The sequence below is a fragment of the Hyla sarda genome, unplaced genomic scaffold (genome assembly GCF_029499605.1).
Source record: "Hyla sarda isolate aHylSar1 unplaced genomic scaffold, aHylSar1.hap1 scaffold_448, whole genome shotgun sequence".
NCBI lineage: Eukaryota > Metazoa > Chordata > Amphibia > Anura > Hylidae > Hyla > Hyla sarda.
Window position 1 is genome coordinate 240,469 of NW_026610461.1, and position 17,828 is coordinate 258,296.

The 17,828-nt window shown below is 45.7% G+C and overlaps 6 non-coding genes across 6 annotated transcripts; all 6 read right to left on the reverse strand.

The window, feature by feature from the left end:
• Positions 1-1,276: 1,276 nt before the first annotated feature.
• On the reverse strand, positions 1,277-1,467 carry LOC130335134 (U2 spliceosomal RNA). Its single transcript, XR_008876826.1, has one exon. It is a non-coding gene; the product is annotated as a U2 spliceosomal RNA (small nuclear RNA).
• A 2,091-nt stretch (positions 1,468-3,558) lies between these two features.
• Positions 3,559-3,749, reverse strand: LOC130335136 (U2 spliceosomal RNA). The gene has a single exon (XR_008876827.1). It is a non-coding gene; the product is annotated as a U2 spliceosomal RNA (small nuclear RNA).
• A 2,094-nt stretch (positions 3,750-5,843) lies between these two features.
• Positions 5,844-6,034, reverse strand: LOC130335137 (U2 spliceosomal RNA). The gene has a single exon (XR_008876828.1). It is a non-coding gene; the product is annotated as a U2 spliceosomal RNA (small nuclear RNA).
• Positions 6,035-8,102: 2,068 nt separating this feature from the next.
• LOC130335138 (U2 spliceosomal RNA) lies at positions 8,103-8,293 on the reverse strand. The gene has a single exon (XR_008876829.1). It is a non-coding gene; the product is annotated as a U2 spliceosomal RNA (small nuclear RNA).
• Positions 8,294-10,363: 2,070 nt separating this feature from the next.
• On the reverse strand, positions 10,364-10,554 carry LOC130335139 (U2 spliceosomal RNA). The gene has a single exon (XR_008876830.1). It is a non-coding gene; the product is annotated as a U2 spliceosomal RNA (small nuclear RNA).
• A 2,094-nt stretch (positions 10,555-12,648) lies between these two features.
• LOC130335154 (U2 spliceosomal RNA) lies at positions 12,649-12,842 on the reverse strand. The gene has a single exon (XR_008876843.1). It is a non-coding gene; the product is annotated as a U2 spliceosomal RNA (small nuclear RNA).
• Positions 12,843-17,828: the final 4,986 nt, after the last annotated feature.

Consider the following 17,828-nt stretch of genomic DNA (forward strand, 5'->3'; position numbering starts at 1 on the left):
GCGGCTGCAATATCTCAACGGAGAATACGTTTATATCTATGTGTGTGTGTGCGCATATATATATATATATATATATATATATATATATATATATATATATTCTCCGCCGAAATCACTTTTAAACCCATTTCCACCTTTTTTTCCCTTCTCTTCCTCTTACTTTTTTTTCACGTTTTTTTACGTTTTTCTCCTTTTCGCCTCTTTTCTGGGCGTATTATTCTTCTTTTTCTTCTTTTTTTTCGTCTAATGCATACCCCATCAGTGCAGCAATGCTTATTCAATACCGCCAGCAGATGGAGACACTGGGGGATAATTTTCTAAGGATTTATACTGATTTTTCCTGTCTGAATTTGTCGCACAGAAAGTTGCAGGCCAAATATGTGTGACATTTCTGCGACTTTAGCTTCTAGAGCATTTTTACAACATTATACATAGGTGCTGAATACATAAAAAGCGACTGTTCAGCGACAGACAAGTCGCATCGGCTGAAAGTAGGCCAGAATGTCAGTCCATGTTGGAGCAGGTTTAGATACAGTCTAAAGCATAGATCTCAAAGTCTGTGCACAGAATTTAGCAAGGGCCTCGCACCTTCTGATGCATCAGGTAGGTGCACAATAGCATAGCCTAACCCTCTGTACTTTGGTCTATATTGATGCGGGACATAGACAGCCAGCTGATGACCAATCCATTAGTGCAATGGATGGCTGGAAGCATTTGTCTTTGCCTTTGCAATACCACAGAAGCAATGCATGGTCAATGTACAGCAATGACACACCTGTGTGAACAGCCAGGAGACCCCCCCCCCCCCCCCCCATGTTATGTTACATAGTTACATAGTTAGTACGGTCGAAAAAAGACATATGTCCATCACGTTCAACCAGGGAATTAAGGGGTAGGGGTGTGGCGCGATATTGGGGAAGGGATGAGATTTTATATTTCTTCATAAGCATTAATCTTATTTTGTCAATTAGGAACATTCAGCACCCACCCGCTATCAAGGCAGCTGCCTATCATGTCATGCCCTACCTGCACAGGTGTGCTGGCTACTCAAATGATCCAATTAAGGAGGCCATTTAGTCAGCAGCAGCAGAAGTCCTGTGCCTGGATGCTCCAACAGGGGCCAGACACAAGCAGAAGCAGAAGCAGCAGAAGCAGCAGCAGCACCACCTTTTGTTTTTTGGCTGCAGCAGCAGCAAGGCCCACAGGGCTGGCTAGCTGGCTAGCCAGCAAGCAGGTAGCAATGAAAGTAGGAATCTTTCTTTTTAACCCTGTAAGGGGGTGGTGCACTGTACCCGAAGATACTGCCATATCGGGTCAATGCATAGGGCGACGGAAGCAAGCTTCGAAATCGGCCCCCGTTCTCAAAAATCCATTTAATATATGGTCCCCAGATAGGGGACGTATCAGATATTAAACTGATAAGAACAGATACTACACTTGATCTTAGCCAAAAGGCCGAGAAGCGATAACCGTGAAAGGGGCGGGCCCAACAAGGTCCCCTTCATGGGCACTATCACTGCTTGCTGTCAGGGAGGCTGCCAGACAATTTTCCATGCACACTCTGGGCTGGGGGGCAGTCAACCACCAGTACACACAGCAGAACCTAAACCCATACCATTATTGCTAAGCAGCAAGACAGGGGCCCATTGCACTCCCACGGGGCCTTTTTAAATGCAATCCATAACCCGGATTTGCCAGGAACCCTTCTTACTCCTCCTACTTGCATGTGACACTGGGCTTAGGATCTGCATAGGAAACACACACACAAGCACACACCTACCTTTGTTGCCTGCAGATGCCTCCTTGGCTGTCCCCAAACGGTATCAAACCAACACCCACGGGAAGCTGTAAGCATAGAGGACATGCCTGCACCCCATTGGACTTACCTGTGTGGGTTAAATCCGGGTTATTTGACAACCTATGGCGGTGATGGTTCTGCTCAGGCAGAGCAGTGCTGATGCTCCTCATAAAGCTGTCGCTGCTGTGAAGGTTCTAGGTGACATCACAAATCCCTTTGGTTACATACACAACAAAGCTGGGTTGTTGTTGTTTACACTCTGCAAGGCCTGTGGAAGTGAGTGACATCATAGCACTGTAGTTCTGAGGGTTCAAGATGGATGCAACAATCTCCTGTTGCTTCTATGAAGGCCGTAATAGACGACATCACCAAACAGCTCCATAGTCACATACACAGCAAAGGAGAGATGTTGTTTACACCTAGTGATGTCAGTGGTATTGAGTGACATCACAGCACAGTGCTAAGGCTCCTGGGCCTGGACACAGCAGCGGCTGCAATATCTCAACGGAGAATACGTTTATATCTATGTGTGTGTGTGCGCATATATATATATATATATATATATATATATATATATATATATATTTCTCCGCCGAAATCACTTTTAAACCCATTTCCACCTTTTTTTCCCTTCTCTTCCTCTTACTTTTTTTTCACGTTTTTTTACGTTTTTCTCCTTTTCGCCTCTTTTCTGGGCGTATTATTCTTCTTTTTCTTCTTTTTTTTCGTCTAATGCATACCCCATCAGTGCAGCAATGCTTATTCAATACCGCCAGCAGATGGAGACACTGGGGGATAATTTTCTAAGGATTTATACTGATTTTTCCTGTCTGAATTTGTCGCACAGAAAGTTGCAGGCCAAATATGTGTGACATTTCTGCGACTTTAGCTTCTAGAGCATTTTTACAACATTATACATAGGTGCTGAATACATAAAAAGCGACTGTTCAGCGACAGACAAGTCGCATCGGCTGAAAGTAGGCCAGAATGTCAGTCCATGTTGGAGCAGGTTTAGATACAGTCTAAAGCATAGATCTCAAAGTCTGTGCACAGAATTTAGCAAGGGCCTCGCACCTTCTGATGCATCAGGTAGGTGCACAATAGCATAGCCTAACCCTCTGTACTTTGGTCTATATTGATGCGGGACATAGACAGCCAGCTGATGACCAATCCATTAGTGCAATGGATGGCTGGAAGCATTTGTCTTTGCCTTTGCAATACCACAGAAGCAATGCATGGTCAATGTACAGCAATGACACACCTGTGTGAACAGCCAGGAGACCCCCCCCCCCCCCCCATGTTATGTTACATAGTTACATAGTTAGTACGGTCGAAAAAAGACATATGTCCATCACGTTCAACCAGGGAATTAAGGGGTAGGGGTGTGGCGCGATATTGGGGAAGGGATGAGATTTTATATTTCTTCATAAGCATTAATCTTATTTTGTCAATTAGGAACATTCAGCACCCACCCGCTATCAAGGCAGCTGCCTATCATGTCATGCCCTACCTGCACAGGTGTGCTGGCTACTCAAATGATCCAATTAAGGAGGCCATTTAGTCAGCAGCAGCAGAAGTCCTGTGCCTGGACGCTCCAACAGGGGCCAGACACAAGCAGAAGCAGAAGCAGCAGAAGCAGCAGCAGCACCACCTTTTGTTTTTTGGCTGCAGCAGCAGCAAGGCCCACAGGGCTGGCTAGCTGGCTAGCCAGCAAGCAGGTAGCAATGAAAGTAGGAATCTTTCTTTTTAACCCTGTAAGGGGGTGGTGCACTGTACCCGAAGATACTGCCATATCGGGTCAATGCATAGGGCGACGGAAGCAAGCTTCGAAATCGGCCCCCGTTCTCAAAAATCCATTTAATATATGGTCCCCAGATAGGGGACGTATCAGATATTAAACTGATAAGAACAGATACTACACTTGATCTTAGCCAAAAGGCCGAGAAGCGATAACCGTGAAAGGGGCGGGCCCAACAAGGTCCCCTTCATGGGCACTATCACTGCTTGCTGTCAGGGAGGCTGCCAGACAATTTTCCATGCACACTCTGGGCTGGGGGGCAGTCAACCACCAGTACACACAGCAGAACCTAAACCCATACCATTATTGCTAAGCAGCAAGACAGGGGCCCATTGCACTCCCACGGGGCCTTTTTAAATGCAATCCATAACCCGGATTTGCCAGGAACCCTTCTTACTCCTCCTACTTGCATGTGACACTGGGCTTAGGATCTGCATAGGAAACACACACACAAGCACACACCTACCTTTGTTGCCTGCAGATGCCTCCTTGGCTGTCCCCAAACGGTATCAAACCAACACCCACGGGAAGCTGTAAGCATAGAGGACATGCCTGCACCCCATTGGACTTACCTGTGTGGGTTAAATCCGGGTTATTTGACAACCTATGGCGGTGATGGTTCTGCTCAGGCAGAGCAGTGCTGATGCTCCTCATAAAGCTGTCGCTGCTGTGAAGGTTCTAGGTGACATCACAAATCCCTTTGGTTACATACACAACAAAGCTGGGTTGTTGTTGTTTACACTCTGCAAGGCCTGTGGAAGTGAGTGACATCATAGCACTGTAGTTCTGAGGGTTCAAGATGGATGCAACAATCTCCTGTTGCTTCTATGAAGGCCGTAATAGACGACATCACCAAACAGCTCCATAGTCACATACACAGCAAAGGAGAGATGTTGTTTACACCTAGTGATGTCAGTGGTATTGAGTGACATCACAGCACAGTGCTAAGGCTCCTGGGCCTGGACACAGCAGCGGCTGCAATATCTCAACGGAGAATACGTTTATATCTATGTGTGTGTGTGCGCGCATATATATATATATATATATATATATATATATATATATATATATTTCTCCGCCGAAATCACTTTTAAACCCATTTCCACCTTTTTTTCCCTTCTCTTCCTCTTACTTTTTTTTCACGTTTTTTTACGTTTTTCTCCTTTTCGCCTCTTTTCTGGGCGTATTATTCTTCTTTTTCTTCTTTTTTTTCGTCTAATGCATACCCCATCAGTGCAGCAATGCTTATTCAATACCGCCAGCAGATGGAGACACTGGGGGATAATTTTCTAAGGATTTATACTGATTTTTCCTGTCTGAATTTGTCGCACAGAAAGTTGCAGGCCAAATATGTGTGACATTTCTGCGACTTTAGCTTCTAGAGCATTTTTACAACATTATACATAGGTGCTGAATACATAAAAAGCGACTGTTCAGCGACAGACAAGTCGCATCGGCTGAAAGTAGGCCAGAATGTCAGTCCATGTTGGAGCAGGTTTAGATACAGTCTAAAGCATAGATCTCAAAGTCTGTGCACAGAATTTAGCAAGGGCCTCGCACCTTCTGATGCATCAGGTAGGTGCACAATAGCATAGCCTAACCCTCTGTACTTTGGTCTATATTGATGCGGGACATAGACAGCCAGCTGATGACCAATCCATTAGTGCAATGGATGGCTGGAAGCATTTGTCTTTGCCTTTGCAATACCACAGAAGCAATGCATGGTCAATGTACAGCAATGACACACCTGTGTGAACAGCCAGGAGACCCCCCCCCCCCCCCCCATGTTATGTTACATAGTTACATAGTTAGTACGGTCGAAAAAAGACATATGTCCATCACGTTCAACCAGGGAATTAAGGGATAGGGGTGTGGCGCGATATTGGGGAAGGGATGAGATTTTATATTTCTTCATAAGCATTAATCTTATTTTGTCAATTAGGAACATTCAGCACCCACCCGCTATCAAGGCAGCTGCCTATCATGTCATGCCCTACCTGCACAGGTGTGCTGGCTACTCAAATGATCCAATTAAGGAGGCCATTTAGTCAGCAGCAGCAGAAGTCCTGTGCCTGGACGCTCCAACAGGGGCCAGACACAAGCAGAAGCAGAAGCAGCAGAAGCAGCAGCAGCACCACCTTTTGTTTTTTGGCTGCAGCAGCAGCAAGGCCCACAGGGCTGGCTAGCTGGCTAGCCAGCAAGCAGGTAGCAATGAAAGTAGGAATCTTTCTTTTTAACCCTGTAAGGGGGTGGTGCACTGTACCCGAAGATACTGCCATATCGGGTCAATGCATAGGGCGACGGAAGCAAGCTTCGAAATCGGCCCCCGTTCTCAAAAATCCATTTAATATATGGTCCCCAGATAGGGGACGTATCAGATATTAAACTGATAAGAACAGATACTACACTTGATCTTAGCCAAAAGGCCGAGAAGCGATAACCGTGAAAGGGGCGGGCCCAACAAGGTCCCCTTCATGGGCACTATCACTGCTTGCTGTCAGGGAGGCTGCCAGACAATTTTCCATGCACACTCTGGGCTGGGGGGCAGTCAACCACCAGTACACACAGCAGAACCTAAACCCATACCATTATTGCTAAGCAGCAAGACAGGGGCCCATTGCACTCCCACGGGGCCTTTTTAAATGCAATCCATAACCCGGATTTGCCAGGAACCCTTCTTACTCCTCCTACTTGCATGTGACACTGGGCTTAGGATCTGCATAGGAAACACACACACAAGCACACACCTACCTTTGTTGCCTGCAGATGCCTCCTTGGCTGTCCCCAAACGGTATCAAACCAACACCCACGGGAAGCTGTAAGCATAGAGGACATGCCTGCACCCCATTGGACTTACCTGTGTGGGTTAAATCCGGGTTATTTGACAACCTATGGCGGTGATGGTTCTGCTCAGGCAGAGCAGTGCTGATGCTCCTCATAAAGCTGTCGCTGCTGTGAAGGTTCTAGGTGACATCACAAATCCCTTTGGTTACATACACAACAAAGCTGGGTTGTTGTTATTTACACTCTGCAAGGCCTGTGGAAGTGAGTGACATCATAGCACTGTAGTTCTGAGGGTTCAAGATGGATGCAACAATCTCCTGTTGCTTCTATGAAGGCCGTAATAGACGACATCACCAAACAGCTCCATAGTCACATACACAGCAAAGGAGAGATGTTGTTTACACCTAGTGATGTCAGTGGTATTGAGTGACATCACAGCACAGTGCTAAGGCTCCTGGGCCTGGACACAGCAGCGGCTGCAATATCTCAACGGAGAATACGTTTATATCTATGTGTGTGTGTGCGCATATATATATATATATATATATTTCTCCGCCGAAATCACTTTTAAACCCATTTCCACCTTTTTTTCCCTTCTCTTCCTCTTACTTTTTTTTCACGTTTTTTTACGTTTTTCTCCTTTTCGCCTCTTTTCTGGGCGTATTATTCTTCTTTTTCTTCTTTTTTTTCGTCTAATGCATACCCCATCAGTGCAGCAATGCTTATTCAATACCGCCAGCAGATGGAGACACTGGGGGATAATTTTCTAAGGATTTATACTGATTTTTCCTGTCTGAATTTGTCGCACAGAAAGTTGCAGGCCAAATATGTGTGACATTTCTGCGACTTTAGCTTCTAGAGCATTTTTACAACATTATACATAGGTGCTGAATACATAAAAAGCGACTGTTCAGCGACAGACAAGTCGCATCGGCTGAAAGTAGGCCAGAATGTCAGTCCATGTTGGAGCAGGTTTAGATACAGTCTAAAGCATAGATCTCAAAGTCTGTGCACAGAATTTAGCAAGGGCCTCGCACCTTCTGATGCATCAGGTAGGTGCACAATAGCATAGCCTAACCCTCTGTACTTTGGTCTATATTGATGCGGGACATAGACAGCCAGCTGATGACCAATCCATTAGTGCAATGGATGGCTGGAAGCATTTGTCTTTGCCTTTGCAATACCACAGAAGCAATGCATGGTCAATGTACAGCAATGACACACCTGTGTGAACAGCCAGGAGACCCCCCCCCCCCCCCATGTTATGTTACATAGTTACATAGTTAGTACGGTCGAAAAAAGACATATGTCCATCACGTTCAACCAGGGAATTAAGGGGTAGGGGTGTGGCGCGATATTGGGGAAGGGATGAGATTTTATATTTCTTCATAAGCATTAATCTTATTTTGTCAATTAGGAACATTCAGCACCCACCCGCTATCAAGGCAGCTGCCTATCATGTCATGCCCTACCTGCACAGGTGTGCTGGCTACTCAAATGATCCAATTAAGGAGGCCATTTAGTCAGCAGCAGCAGAAGTCCTGTGCCTGGACGCTCCAACAGGGGCCAGACACAAGCAGAAGCAGAAGCAGCAGAAGCAGCAGCAGCACCACCTTTTGTTTTTTGGCTGCAGCAGCAGCAAGGCCCACAGGGCTGGCTAGCTGGCTAGCCAGCAAGCAGGTAGCAATGAAAGTAGGAATCTTTCTTTTTAACCCTGTAAGGGGGTGGTGCACTGTACCCGAAGATACTGCCATATCGGGTCAATGCATAGGGCGACGGAAGCAAGCTTCGAAATCGGCCCCCGTTCTCAAAAATCCATTTAATATATGGTCCCCAGATAGGGGACGTATCAGATATTAAACTGATAAGAACAGATACTACACTTGATCTTAGCCAAAAGGCCGAGAAGCGATAACCGTGAAAGGGGCGGGCCCAACAAGGTCCCCTTCATGGGCACTATCACTGCTTGCTGTCAGGGAGGCTGCCAGACAATTTTCCATGCACACTCTGGGCTGGGGGGCAGTCAACCACCAGTACACACAGCAGAACCTAAACCCATACCATTATTGCTAAGCAGCAAGACAGGGGCCCATTGCACTCCCACGGGGCCTTTTTAAATGCAATCCATAACCCGGATTTGCCAGGAACCCTTCTTACTCCTCCTACTTGCATGTGACACTGGGCTTAGGATCTGCATAGGAAACACACACACAAGCACACACCTACCTTTGTTGCCTGCAGATGCCTCCTTGGCTGTCCCCAAACGGTATCAAACCAACACCCACGGGAAGCTGTAAGCATAGAGGACATGCCTGCACCCCATTGGACTTACCTGTGTGGGTTAAATCCGGGTTATTTGACAACCTATGGCGGTGATGGTTCTGCTCAGGCAGAGCAGTGCTGATGCTCCTCATAAAGCTGTCGCTGCTGTGAAGGTTCTAGGTGACATCACAAATCCCTTTGGTTACATACACAACAAAGCTGGGTTGTTGTTGTTTACACTCTGCAAGGCCTGTGGAAGTGAGTGACATCATAGCACTGTAGTTCTGAGGGTTCAAGATGGATGCAACAATCTCCTGTTGCTTCTATGAAGGCCGTAATAGACGACATCACCAAACAGCTCCATAGTCACATACACAGCAAAGGAGAGATGTTGTTTACACCTAGTGATGTCAGTGGTATTGAGTGACATCACAGCACAGTGCTAAGGCTCCTGGGCCTGGACACAGCAGCGGCTGCAATATCTCAACGGAGAATACGTTTATATCTATGTGTGTGTGTGCGCATATATATATATATATATATATTTCTCCGCCGAAATCACTTTTAAACCCATTTCCACCTTTTTTTCCCTTCTCTTCCTCTTACTTTTTTTTCACGTTTTTTTACGTTTTTCTCCTTTTCGCCTCTTTTCTGGGCGTATTATTCTTCTTTTTCTTCTTTTTTTTCGTCTAATGCATACCCCATCAGTGCAGCAATGCTTATTCAATACCGCCAGCAGATGGAGACACTGGGGGATAATTTTCTAAGGATTTATACTGATTTTTCCTGTCTGAATTTGTCGCACAGAAAGTTGCAGGCCAAATATGTGTGACATTTCTGCGACTTTAGCTTCTAGAGCATTTTTACAACATTATACATAGGTGCTGAATACATAAAAAGCGACTGTTCAGCGACAGACAAGTCGCATCGGCTGAAAGTAGGCCAGAATGTCAGTCCATGTTGGAGCAGGTTTAGATACAGTCTAAAGCATAGATCTCAAAGTCTGTGCACAGAATTTAGCAAGGGCCTCGCACCTTCTGATGCATCAGGTAGGTGCACAATAGCATAGCCTAACCCTCTGTACTTTGGTCTATATTGATGCGGGACATAGACAGCCAGCTGATGACCAATCCATTAGTGCAATGGATGGCTGGAAGCATTTGTCTTTGCCTTTGCAATACCACAGAAGCAATGCATGGTCAATGTACAGCAATGACACACCTGTGTGAACAGCCAGGAGACCCCCCCCCCCCCCCCCATGTTATGTTACATAGTTACATAGTTAGTACGGTCGAAAAAAGACATATGTCCATCACGTTCAACCAGGGAATTAAGGGGTAGGGGTGTGGCGCGATATTGGGGAAGGGATGAGATTTTATATTTCTTCATAAGCATTAATCTTATTTTGTCAATTAGGAACATTCAGCACCCACCCGCTATCAAGGCAGCTGCCTATCATGTCATGCCCTACCTGCACAGGTGTGCTGGCTACTCAAATGATCCAATTAAGGAGGCCATTTAGTCAGCAGCAGCAGAAGTCCTGTGCCTGGACGCTCCAACAGGGGCCAGACACAAGCAGAAGCAGAAGCAGCAGAAGCAGCAGCAGCACCACCTTTTGTTTTTTGGCTGCAGCAGCAGCAAGGCCCACAGGGCTGGCTAGCTGGCTAGCCAGCAAGCAGGTAGCAATGAAAGTAGGAATCTTTCTTTTTAACCCTGTAAGGGGGTGGTGCACTGTACCCGAAGATACTGCCATATCGGGTCAATGCATAGGGCGACGGAAGCAAGCTTCGAAATCGGCCCCCGTTCTCAAAAATCCATTTAATATATGGTCCCCAGATAGGGGACGTATCAGATATTAAACTGATAAGAACAGATACTACACTTGATCTTAGCCAAAAGGCCGAGAAGCGATAACCGTGAAAGGGGCGGGCCCAACAAGGTCCCCTTCATGGGCACTATCACTGCTTGCTGTCAGGGAGGCTGCCAGACAATTTTCCATGCACACTCTGGGCTGGGGGGCAGTCAACCACCAGTACACACAGCAGAACCTAAACCCATACCATTATTGCTAAGCAGCAAGACAGGGGCCCATTGCACTCCCACGGGGCCTTTTTAAATGCAATCCATAACCCGGATTTGCCAGGAACCCTTCTTACTCCTCCTACTTGCATGTGACACTGGGCTTAGGATCTGCATAGGAAACACACACACAAGCACACACCTACCTTTGTTGCCTGCAGATGCCTCCTTGGCTGTCCCCAAACGGTATCAAACCAACACCCACGGGAAGCTGTAAGCATAGAGGACATGCCTGCACCCCATTGGACTTACCTGTGTGGGTTAAATCCGGGTTATTTGACAACCTATGGCGGTGATGGTTCTGCTCAGGCAGAGCAGTGCTGATGCTCCTCATAAAGCTGTCGCTGCTGTGAAGGTTCTAGGTGACATCACAAATCCCTTTGGTTACATACACAACAAAGCTGGGTTGTTGTTGTTTACACTCTGCAAGGCCTGTGGAAGTGAGTGACATCATAGCACTGTAGTTCTGAGGGTTCAAGATGGATGCAACAATCTCCTGTTGCTTCTATGAAGGCCGTAATAGACGACATCACCAAACAGCTCCATAGTCACATACACAGCAAAGGAGAGATGTTGTTTACACCTAGTGATGTCAGTGGTATTGAGTGACATCACAGCACAGTGCTAAGGCTCCTGGGCCTGGACACAGCAGCGGCTGCAATATCTCAACGGAGAATACGTTTATATCTATGTGTGTGTGTGGGCATATATATATATATATATATATATATATATATATATATATATATATATATTTCTCCGCCGAAATCACTTTTAAACCCATTTCCACCTTTTTTTCCCTTCTCTTCCTCTTACTTTTTTTTCACGTTTTTTTACGTTTTTCTCCTTTTCGCCTCTTTTCTGGGCGTATTATTCTTCTTTTTCTTCTTTTTTTTCGTCTAATGCATACCCCATCAGTGCAGCAATGCTTATTCAATACCGCCAGCAGATGGAGACACTGGGGGATAATTTTCTAAGGATTTATACTGATTTTTCCTGTCTGAATTTGTCGCACAGAAAGTTGCAGGCCAAATATGTGTGACATTTCTGCGACTTTAGCTTCTAGAGCATTTTTACAACATTATACATAGGTGCTGAATACATAAAAAGCGACTGTTCAGCGACAGACAAGTCGCATCGGCTGAAAGTAGGCCAGAATGTCAGTCCATGTTGGAGCAGGTTTAGATACAGTCTAAAGCATAGATCTCAAAGTCTGTGCACAGAATTTAGCAAGGGCCTCGCACCTTCTGATGCATCAGGTAGGTGCACAATAGCATAGCCTAACCCTCTGTACTTTGGTCTATATTGATGCGGGACATAGACAGCCAGCTGATGACCAATCCATTAGTGCAATGGATGGCTGGAAGCATTTGTCTTTGCCTTTGCAATACCACAGAAGCAATGCATGGTCAATGTACAGCAATGACACACCTGTGTGAACAGCCAGGAGACCCCCCCCCCCCCATGTTATGTTACATAGTTACATAGTTAGTACGGTCGAAAAAAGACATATGTCCATCACGTTCAACCAGGGAATTAAGGGGTAGGGGTGTGGCGCGATATTGGGGAAGGGATGAGATTTTATATTTCTTCATAAGCATTAATCTTATTTTGTCAATTAGGAACATTCAGCACCCACCCGCTATCAAGGCAGCTGCCTATCATGTCATGCCCTACCTGCACAGGTGTGCTGGCTACTCAAATGATCCAATTAAGGAGGCCATTTAGTCAGCAGCAGCAGAAGTCCTGTGCCTGGACGCTCCAACAGGGGCCAGACACAAGCAGAAGCAGAAGCAGCAGAAGCAGCAGCAGCACCACCTTTTGTTTTTTGGCTGCAGCAGCAGCAAGGCCCACAGGGCTGGCTAGCTGGCTAGCCAGCAAGCAGGTAGCAATGAAAGTAGGAATCTTTCTTTTTAACCCTGTAAGGGGGTGGTGCACTGTACCCGAAGATACTGCCATATCGGGTCAATGCATAGGGCGACGGAAGCAAGCTTCGAAATCGGCCCCCGTTCTCAAAAATCCATTTAATATATGGTCCCCAGATAGGGGACGTATCAGATATTAAACTGATAAGAACAGATAAGGTTTCAACAAAATTTTATTCAATAAATAAGAAACCATACAAAATTTAAAATGCAAAATAATAAAAGGTTCACAAAAGTTTTAAAATACAAATAATAAAACCAGTAATAAAAGGAGAAAAAATAAAAATGGCAGGATAAAACATTATACAAATGTCATAAAAACTGATTATATTGTTATTTCGTTCCATAGAGGCAGACACCACATGGATGCTGCCTCGCTGGCCCCCAACTGTTTCTTGTCTCTTAGGTAATAGATGTACATCTCACTCAGGGCCAGCTTTATACAGTTTTTAACATCAATAAAATCATGTTTAAAAAGTAAGATGTTCCTAACTTTCCAGATGGCATTTTTAAAACAATTAATAATCATCCAGCAGATCATCTGCTGTTTAAAATTGGGGCAGTTAAAAAGACCGTAAAAGACACATTCGTGATTAAAATCTTTTAGGCCGCAGGCCCACTTCAAAAGTGGGCCTACCTTCCTCCAAAGCTCCCGTGCAAAAGGGCAGTTCCAAAATATGTGCAGCACCGTTTCGTCCACTCCGCAGCCATCTCTCGGGCACTTGGCTCTCGCCACCAGTCCTCGCCTGTGCTGGAACTCACGAGTAGGGAGGCACTGGTGGACGATTGCCCAGGCAAGATCCCTGTGTACATTCGCCAGAAACTTCCCGTACACGTTCCGCCATACCTTTTTGGATCTTGCCTGTGTGAAATTGGACACTGCCAGGGTAACCTCACTCCGCCTGAGGACCTTTGATACCTTTCTCTGGTCCCCCAGTATGTCAGGCTCCAAATCTTGGAGACCTAGGAGCCTGACTGTCTTTTCCAACACCACATAATGTTTTGGGGGACACAGAAGCACCGGAGCGTTCAGAGGGATGCGCAACCATCTTTTAAAAACCATGCCCGCAGCGTACCTTAAAAAGCAGCTAAAAATGCCATCGGATTTAATAATTTTAAAACAGAAACAGAAATACTTTATGTAAAAGAAAGTAAAAAGGTTAGGAACATCTTTCCCGCCATTATCTTTACTTTTGTACATAAAATCACGCTTTAATTTCTCCATTTTTGAACCCCATAAAAAAGAAAAAACAATTCTAGTTACTTTTTTAATGTATAAAATAGATGGAGGAAATACCATGGCAATGTATAGCATAATAGGGAGTAAAACCATCTTTATTATTAAAATCTTCCCCTCCATGGTAAGGTTTCTAAGATTCCACATTAAAATCTTCTTCTCCATCTTAGCTATAGCTGAATCCCAGTTAGGGCTCCCATCATTGACCTGGTTAAAAACAATACCTAAAACTTTAATTTGATCCTGTTGCATTGTGACTCCTGGGGTGATGGATGAATCCCAGGAGCCAATATAAAAACAGTCACATTTATCTGTGTTTAGCTTAAAACCAGAGACCTCGCAGAAATAGCTGGTGTTCCTCAATGCCCCCCTCATGGATGGAGAGTCCGGGCACAGTATGGTGACATCATCCATGTACCCCAACACCTTTAGATGGGTCCCTCCTCCACCAGGTATCGGTACGCCTCTTACTACCCGGTCTTTTCTGAGGAGGGCCATCAGTGGTTCGATTGCGCAAATAAAAAGGAGTGGGGACAGGGGGCAGCCCTGTTTGACACCTGATAAAAGAGGAACACCGCTGGTTAAAAAGCCATTAACAGAGACTTGACTAAAACAGGATCGGTATAAAAGCATGATTCGGCTTAAAATCGTTTCAGGCACTGCCATCTTTTTAAGAACTAAAAACAGGTATTCATGGGAGACCCTATCAAAGGCTTTTTCAAAGTCTAAGGATAAAATTGCTACAGTTTGATTTCTATCCTTAAAATACCATAAAACATCTCTTAAAATATTTAGGGATTCAGCTATAGACCTTCCAGGTACCCCACAAACCTGATTTGGGTGAATTAATTTATGAATAAAAGGTTTAAAACGGACAGCTAATAACTTGGCTAAAACTTTATAATCGACATTTAAAAGTGTGATGGGGCGCCAATTTTTTAGCATATCCTTTTCACCCTTTTTAAAAAGTAATGATACAATCCCCCTCCTCCAGGAAGGGGGAAGTTCATTAACAATAAAAGTTTCTTTATACAATAAAACCATATCATCCTTTAAAATATCCCAAAAAGCTAAATAAAATTCGATGGGTAAACCATCTTCCCCAGGGGCCTTCCCACTAGAAAAACTTTTAAAAACAAATAAAAGTTCATCTAAGTTAAGATCACGGGATAAAACCTCCTGGTCTAAAACATCTAGCTTAAAATCAAGGGAATTAAGAACATGTTCTAAAAAGGATGGATTAAGATCTTTCTTATTAAAAAGAAGCTGGTAGAAGTTAAAAACTGCATCTAACATGCATTTTGGAGTGGATTCACCCTCAAGGTTTTGGATGATATCCCTCCTATTCATCACTTTTTTAAAAAAGAAACGGGAACATTTCTCGCCCTCCTCCAGGTGCTGCACATGTGAGTTAAAAATGATTTGTTTCCCTTTCTTTTCTATGGCATGTTTTATTTCAGTTTTAAGGTTTAAAATATCATTTTCTACATCCATACCAGCTTCTTTCAATTTAAAAAGTACATTTAAACGCATGTTAAGAACATAAAACCACTGTTTTTCCATTTTTGCCTTCTTCTTACCTGCTTTGATAAAAAAAAATCTGATTTTAGATTTGGTGCCCTCCCACCAGTGCAGCATAGGCTCGTGGGGTTTTCTTTGTGATTGCCAGCATTGGTAGGTCCGCACAAACTCCTCTTTTATCTCAGGGTCCTCTAGGAGTGTGGTGTTTAATCTCCAGAGGCCCCTTTTTGCTTTTTGCTCCCCCTCTAGCTCCAGGCCCACCAAGAGGAGCTTATGATCAGAGAAGATATTCTGCTCGAGCGTGCATTTCAGGGGTTTAAAAGCTCTAGAGGAAAAAATAAAATCGATTCTGGAGCTCACTCTTCCATTGGACCATGTGGCGCCTGGGTCCTCCGGCAAGAGATCCTTCCAGCAATCTTTCAAATTAAAATCATCAATAAAATTTTTAAGCAGGTAAGAAGTGCGGTCTTTACGATTAATATCCCCACCCTGCCGGTGTTCCCCATCACGTATGCAGTTAAAATCACCTCCCACCAGCAGGGGGGAAGACCCAACACAAAACAGTGGTAAAATTTCAAATAGTTCTGCCCGCTCCTGTTTATCAGGAGGGGCATACACATTTAAAACACGAATTAAAAGTCCATTAAAATATAGATGAATTAAAAGAGCTCTGCCAGGCACAATCTCAGTTACTGTATGAATAGAAAAGGACTGGCCTCGGCAGAGCAGCCCAACACCCACAGAACGACAGTCATTTGCACCGGACCATATGGATGGGCCCAGCTTCCAGTCTTCTTTTAAGTCTTTATAGTCCATTTTACTAGGGATTCCACATTCTTGTAGCAGGCAAAGGTCAAAGTCACATGTCTCTAGATAAGAAAATAAAGCAGCCCTGCGATCAGGGCTCTTTAAGGACCTCACATTGAGTGAGGCAATTTTTACAGGGATAGGCATAGTTTATGGAGAGTCCGTGCTTGGAGAATCAAAGTCAATAATAAGCTGCGTACCGTCATCCCCCGCCTGCGGGGTCATCAGCTCCTTGATGTTCTGAGGGTCGGAGCTTGAGATCGATGATGCCCCGACCCTGAGCTCGCTCTCGTCCGAACTACGGCACGCCGCTTTCCTTTGAATGTCTTCCTCTTCTTCTTCTCTTTGTCTTTTAAATGTCACACTGCTGTCCATATCCTCTGTGTTGCTCTCACTCGATGTAATCTCTGGCCCCCGGCTGATGGATCTGCGTCTTCTTTCATCATTTGACGACTGGAACTGCTGCACAGGGGCCTGTGAGGCCTCTTTTCCGGAACCTTTGCCGCTACCTTGGGAAGTTTTCATCGCTTGTTCCCCAGCAAGCGTTGCTGAGGACTGTTGCTCCAACTTCCCCATCGATCGACGATGGCCAGTTTTACCCACCGGGTCCACTGCTGGCGGGGCAGCAAACCCTGGTTTGGCGCCACTTGTCTTCTTGGCCCTGTCCTGTATAGGCGGAGTAACAGGACCGGGCTCAGACCTGGCCACCTGGCTCCCCTTCCGGCGGGCTTTCACCGGGGCCTCTTCGTCCGGAGCAGGGCGACCCTGGGCCAAGCCAGTACCTGGCTTATGCTGCAATTTTGGGTCCACTTTTGCCCCCACCGAGGCCCGTCGGCTGCCACCCGCCACAGGTGAGCCCCCTTCAGAAGTTTCGGCGGGCTCTTGAGCCAGGTAGGAAGTCGATCGACGTCTTTCAATTTCCCGGGCAGTAAACTCGATCACCCGCCCGGGCTTCGTGGAATCCCCATGGCCTCCCCCTAGCACTACCACCGGTGGGCCCCCCGATGGAGCACCAGAGGTCTTGGGCCTGGACCCATCAGTACCTGCCATCTGGGGTTTGGGCATCTTAAAAAAGGACGTCTTTTGTCCTGTCCCCTCTTTGGGTGGGCCCAGCCTTGACCCACCCATCGTAGTTTTTGCTTTATGGGGACAGGAATTAAAATCGTGATTTTCCTCTCCGCAGAGGTTGCACCTTATCGTATGGCTACATCTTGAGGCTATGTGACCTTCTTGGCCACACCTATTGCAGCGAATCACACGCTCCGCGCCGCAGGTCTCCTGGGTGTGGCCAAACCTCAAGCAATTTCGGCAATACATAGGCATTTGAGGATAGAACAGGAAGCCCCGAACTCTCCCGATGGCAAAATTTGGGGGCGGATGGCAAAGACCCCCAATACCACCGGGATCCTTACGGAGCTTGACCCAGAACTTCCTCTTGCCGTTCCAGAACCGCACGGAGTTCAAGATTTTGTTTGCGAATCGCACCTCTTCGCAGTATCGCCGAAGAAAAGTGGCTATATCCTCCGTGGTCACATGAGGGCTGTGCATAGCCACCACCAACGGTATATGTTCCTCACCATAGAGGAACTGGAACGAAAGACCGTCGAGTCGATCGTC